A 6349-nucleotide genomic window follows, 5' to 3' on the forward strand; every position below is an offset into this window, starting at 1 on the left:
GACTCCCAAAGAGTGCAGTAACCACCCGTCTACTTCTCTTTGTTGGTCTTGTGATGCGTTTCTTTCTTTTCGTTCTAAGCAAATTTACTTAGTTATGGCATGTATGGGTTACTGTTCACATAAGTATACGTAAAAATATACGCATACATACATAAACATACACGCTTATATCTACAAAAATAACGGTGTAAGAAGCCAACGTGATAACAAAAGCAAAGAAATTAAAAGTAAAGAGAAAGGAAGCTATGAAAACTACGTTGATGATATGAATAAGTCTGACTGAAACTCTGACGGATAAGTAAATATAAAAAAAAGTACTCTCATTTTCCCGTGTCCAAAATGATGGAAGCCCCGAAGTAACAGACACAGGACCAGCGGCTGGAGCGAAAAATAAATAAAGAGATGTCAATACTCAGGCTAAGTACATGGCCTTACAAGAAAACGCTGTCTCGGGAGATATCTTCAGATATTCAGCTTCCCCTGACACTATAAACCAATTACATCGGAAGAGTGACAGGAATAATGAACAGTCCTTCAATGCCATCCCTAACTGAGTGTAAAGTTGTTTCAGCCGGAATCAACTTAAAATCAAACTCACAAAAGGAAGGTGGGTATTCGCTGGTCCCAACGCCTGGTGAACAAATGAGCAACAGCAAATGGTTTAGCTTTATACAAAAAACAGTAAAACGGCCTTGAAGTAACTTTAGTTTTTATTGTTAAATTATCAAAATTCTCCTGTCATTCATCAAATGGCGGTTGATATCACTTTTGACTGAAGAAAAAGTTATTTACCGAATACAATTCATCATTATAATCCCATTTGTGCAAAACAACTACAAAAGTCCCCAATCATCATCAATAACGAAAGGTTTTCCCACCACATAAGGTCAAATTTGCTAAGGTACGTAACGTCCTGTTAGTAAGGCGGCTGCAAAACACTCCACCAGCTTACACAGAAACAATGAACTTTGGGACAAATTTCATCTCGATTAAGCCAGGAAGGTGCCTTAAAAGGACCTCCCCCCCCCTCTCTCTCTCTCTCGTCACCAAGACAAACAGGGTTTTTTTTTTTAATAGGGTCTACTTTTGTCCCTCATTCAGACTGTAATCTTTGTCAGGAGAGGAAAATTCTGCATATACTATGTAGTGCCCACGTTTGTTTATGCTCATCTGGCCTTATCAACTGTATATCAATAAATCTGGGTGAAGTTGCTTCATTCTGTAATTCCTACTTCTGGCGAGCTATTCCTGTGATATTCGCAGTTCAGATATTTCTGCATTAAGGTCTCGAAAGAGGAAAGTTAAGTGTACCCCTGAAGTTTGCTCTTACTCTTAACTCTGAAATGTTTTTTCCTTTCAAAGATAGGCAGTAAAGGGCAAAGAGTTTATTCATTTTCTGCACTTTTAACTTATTAAAAATACAGGTAAACAAACAATAAGGAAACGCATAAACACATACAAATACACTTACTCATCCACTGTAAATGTTCATAATATAAACATACAGACACACACATAAGCATATATATATATATATATATAAAATATACATGTATGTATGTTTGTAAGCATGTAGATGTGTGTGTTAGTCACAGTGTGTAACCATCACTTTCTTGTAATGGCTGATACCTTTAGTCATCATGAGAAATAATCGTCTCACTTGGCCATTTCATAAACAGCTTAAAACCTTCAGCCTTAACGTGAAACCGTTAAAAACTTAGTGACATTATTACACAACTTGGCTGAAGACCACTTCCCAAAAAGTATGTATTGGTTCTGGTACATAACAAAATTAAAATATTGTGCTCTGGCGGTTATTTGTAACTTTAAAATTTTCCGAGAATGATTTTATTGAATGGGATGCTCACGCGTGCAAAGAACAATTCTAAATACGAAGCTAATCAATAATGTATCCCATTTTGTTTTGAAACTAGGATAATACATGTTGAACACATGTAAAGTAATACATGATAAATACTGTACGTGATGTAAACCCCTGGAGTTGTTGGTCAACCTATTTTAAATCGCGATCTTAAATCTCGTAGCCAAGTGGAAGTGATTGAGATGCAATCATCCCATTAAGCTCATTAATGAGGCTAATGGTATTACAGAGCCACTTAACAAATTTTGGAATCCTGTGACCTTTTATATCAAACAAAACAGATGAAGTTTCCTTTTAATACCCTCCTTCTTCCTGCAACCAGGTGCTATTTGTTAGACTTCAGTGTCAATGGAAGTAGGTTTACACTTCAGTTCATAACAGAACTCGAAGACCTTTGGTCAGGTCTTATCATGGGCTACGGTAAACCAAGATATCTACAAAGCCAAGGCTCTCTACAACGAGCCTAAAAGGAACATGTAACTTGCTTAGAATGTCAGACAATAACACACTAGATTGCTCTGCTGGTCTTAGCATTAATCACAACCATACAAAGCCATGCTTGGTCGTGATCTTCAGGAAGGTCTAACACCATCTACTGTACTCTCCCTGTTGAAGACCTGTGAATCTCCTAACAGATGATGACTAATTCTCCTCATTCCAAACCAACAGAGTACCAACACATACCCCTGGGTGTACTTTGGAGACTACATCACTATCCCACACGAGCCCACAACCCTCTGACTAAACAAGGCACTGCAACATTTACTCACACTACACACTGCAACGCGTGATGGAATGGACTTGGAAGGGAGAAGCTGGGAATAACGTGGTTCTCCCATGGCCTAGGAGGACAGAGGTGAGTGGAAGATACGTGTCATTCGTCGTTCATCGTAACGAACATTATTTTTGATCATTGGCCTTCAAGTGAGAAATAATCAAGAACAAGTATTCAGGCAATCAATTTGACCTTTGCCCTTACAGACCTTTTGCTCAGTCTTATGTCGCCAAACAGATAAACAGATCCCCCTTGGTAGAATTTGAACTGAGTAGCGACTGAATGAATCAGTTATCATAGCTGCGCTAAGACCTCAAGTGTAAAGTTTTTCATAATAATATTCATAGAAAACATCATATGCTTACTTAATATCAATTGTCAAAGATAATAATTGTAATAAAGTAAAATAAACCTCAATTAATATTACACCAAAAAAGTATTCACAATTTATGATAATTTTACTTTCTAGCCATTTCTTTAACATTTACTTTTGGCAGAAGAAGTTCTAACAATGGCTTCAGCAACACATGGCAAGCCCCTGTTATAAAATACTTTGTACATAACAGGAATGACAAATAAAGACGCCCACTGCACAGATCATGGAATACAATAAGAACCAATTACTGAAAGAACAAAGATCACTGCTGCATGTCCAATGCGTTGTTATGCAGACATCTCCATTCATAATTAAATCACACTTTCAAAGGAATTTTGATGAAAAAATCAGTCATTCATCGTCTCTGTCTCTCCCCATCCGCCCCCCCTCCCTCTCTCTCTCTCTCTCTCAAACATCTACACCTACCCATCTACACGAAAATACACTTGCGCGCAAGCACACATACATACACGACACACACACATATACATACATAAATACACACACACATATATATATATAATATATATATATTATATATATATATATATATATATATATATATATATATAATTATGCACTGCACGACATATGTAATCATGCATAGTATGAAGGTTTATTAGATCCACTCACAGCCTCAGGGATTGACGGTGTTGTATATGTTCTTTTCAATCAGGTCTCATATATATAACTATCATATGTACCGACCCATATACTCTGAAGTTGCTGGGTTTTTCATCAAAGCAATATAAATACATTCACTTATCATGGTTACACTGATTGGTTCCTCTCCTCTTTCTCTAGCATGAGAGAGAGAGAGAGAGAGAGAGAGAGAGAGAGAGAGAGAGAGAGAGAGAGAGAGAAATTTAACCACCCTCGTTCGATATAAGGAAATAAAGTCGAACCAATTTAAAAAAAAAATAAAATTATATACACGTCAAACATACATTGTTGTCAATACCAACGGAATGAAGACTTAATCAAAAAACTATTTGAACTCTTGAGAAAAAATATCTATAGCAGGGAAAATTCTGTAATCTCAAATTCACCCACTAAAGAAGTTTTTATAGTTGACGAAATAAAACAAATTGAAGTACGGTAACAAAAATATTAGAGACCAAGAGAGGAATAAACAGACAGTGGAGTACGAATTTTATGGAGCAAATATAAACATACAGAACAATAATTGTGACAAGAACTGCATTTCTGCACAAAGAAAATACAACCGAATTACTTTCAGCTCGATAATAATAATAATAATAATAATAATAATAATAATAATAATAATAATAATAATAATAATAATAATAATAATAATAATAATATAGGCGCTGATTCTGATCATATTAATCAAACTCTGACAGAGGGTGATTGGAGTATTTCTTAGTTTTTTTCCTTAAAGTACTGAATATATGAACAACCACAAGAACCACCATCCATAAAGTAAGAATATGGTTTATGGTAAATAACCGACATGCTATCAATCAGTCAGGTTTAACTTGGCCACACCCAGATATCAAATGGTGTAAATTTGTGACAACTGAATTACTAAGAGATATAGATTATGCTACAGTCACAGGGACTGCCGCTCAGAATCTCAGAAGCGTAATCTTCGGTAAATCTTAATTCTCATTAGCTCGCCTTTAAACAAATCTCTCCAATCTTTTTAAAATTATCTCTTGTTTTCACTGTTCACAAAGCATTTACAAGCCCTCTAACTCTTTTGAAGATTATCTGAATATCTTAAAGATATTAAATTTCATTTTTAAACCAAACATTTCTTTCATTTTGGTTTATTAAGAACTGAATCTTTACTGAACGTGATGTGAAAGACAAAGCGGTGATTCATCATAGGGACTTCAGTGCGATTTGTACACCACAAGAATGACATTCTCACATTTGCTTTCATGTTTCCTGATTGTTTCGGTCAAGGCTGTTGCTGATTATTTGGAACTGGGAAAGATAATTAAGAGATTAAGAGAACAAGATTAACGGATAATCCAAAATTAAATAAAAAAAAATTACTGACACTAACTTTCTAATGTTAATTAGAAAATGCATATAACCTTAAAGGTTACATGACATCCTTTTCACAATGAATGATTTGATTTTCTCTTTAAGTAAATGATTTTGAAAGTTTTAAGTGCATTAATCCATTGATTAATCATTTGTACAATATACAATAGAACTGAATTTGTGTACTGAGTTAGAATATAATACCCAGTTAGATTAGCTGAGGCCACTGGGAAAGTTCAAAATGAAACGACAGAGTGCCCAGCACTTTCGTGTATTTTAAAATACACGGAAGTACTTGGCACTGTCGTTTCATTTTGAAATTTCCAAGTGGCTTCAGCTAATGAACAAAATCACACGCTTACTTTTGTGATTTCTTGGTACCTAATTAGATGCACACTCTCAAAAGAAAAATTTCTTTTAGGCTCCAAAAATTTTCCCTGTTGATCGCTTTCCATCTAAACATTTTCACTGTAGTAGAATACATCTTAATAAGCCGGGGTACTTTTGTTAGCAGTAATCTTTGAGTAAATTTCTTTCTTTAGAATGTACGAGGAAAATTCTCTGTTCTTCATTGGTGTCCAGTAATACTAATGAAACTAATGGCAGTTTTGTACGACAGTTAACCACCCTCTTTCTCTTTCTTATATCATTTCCATCGTGTTCCGATACCGTAATCATCTAACTGTTTCCTCTCCCTTCACTCGATTCTCTCTCTCACCCAATCGACCCCATTCCGTCTCGTCAGTGCAACCTTCCCAGTAAATACTTTCTGGTTCTTTATCAGTTCTCTTCAATCACATCCCCGGTCCCTTTCTTGTCTTCCTCCGTTTCATATTTCTCTTACACCCTATTAATGTTTCAATCCTTTTCGATGCCACAATTACTTTCTCATCTAATCGGGTTCCTTCAATCACAGAACCCCTTCGTGGTGCTTTGAATTAATTTTTCTCTCTCTCTCTTCCACCCCATTCTCTCTCTCTCTCTCTCGGTGTCTGTGTGTGTGAGGAAAATGATTCACAGCACTATTATGATAATTACTATTATAATTACCGCTGGTCATGCTTCAGTTTTCCCATCCCACTCTTAATTCAATATGTAGTAAACATGATCTTATATTATGATCTTTCATCGTCCAGAACGATTTTCTTTTTATTTTGCTTACAGTATACCATTCTAAGATTTCATCCCACTGCCATGGTACCGGATATTAAAATACCCGGCAGGGTTACCGTTTTTTTGTATACTGGATTCCTGGATAGCTTGCATTTAGATATCTTGCTTTCGATATTATAATATCAAG

Source organism: Macrobrachium rosenbergii, chromosome 4, assembly GCF_040412425.1.
Source record: "Macrobrachium rosenbergii isolate ZJJX-2024 chromosome 4, ASM4041242v1, whole genome shotgun sequence".
Taxonomy (NCBI): domain Eukaryota; kingdom Metazoa; phylum Arthropoda; class Malacostraca; order Decapoda; family Palaemonidae; genus Macrobrachium; species Macrobrachium rosenbergii.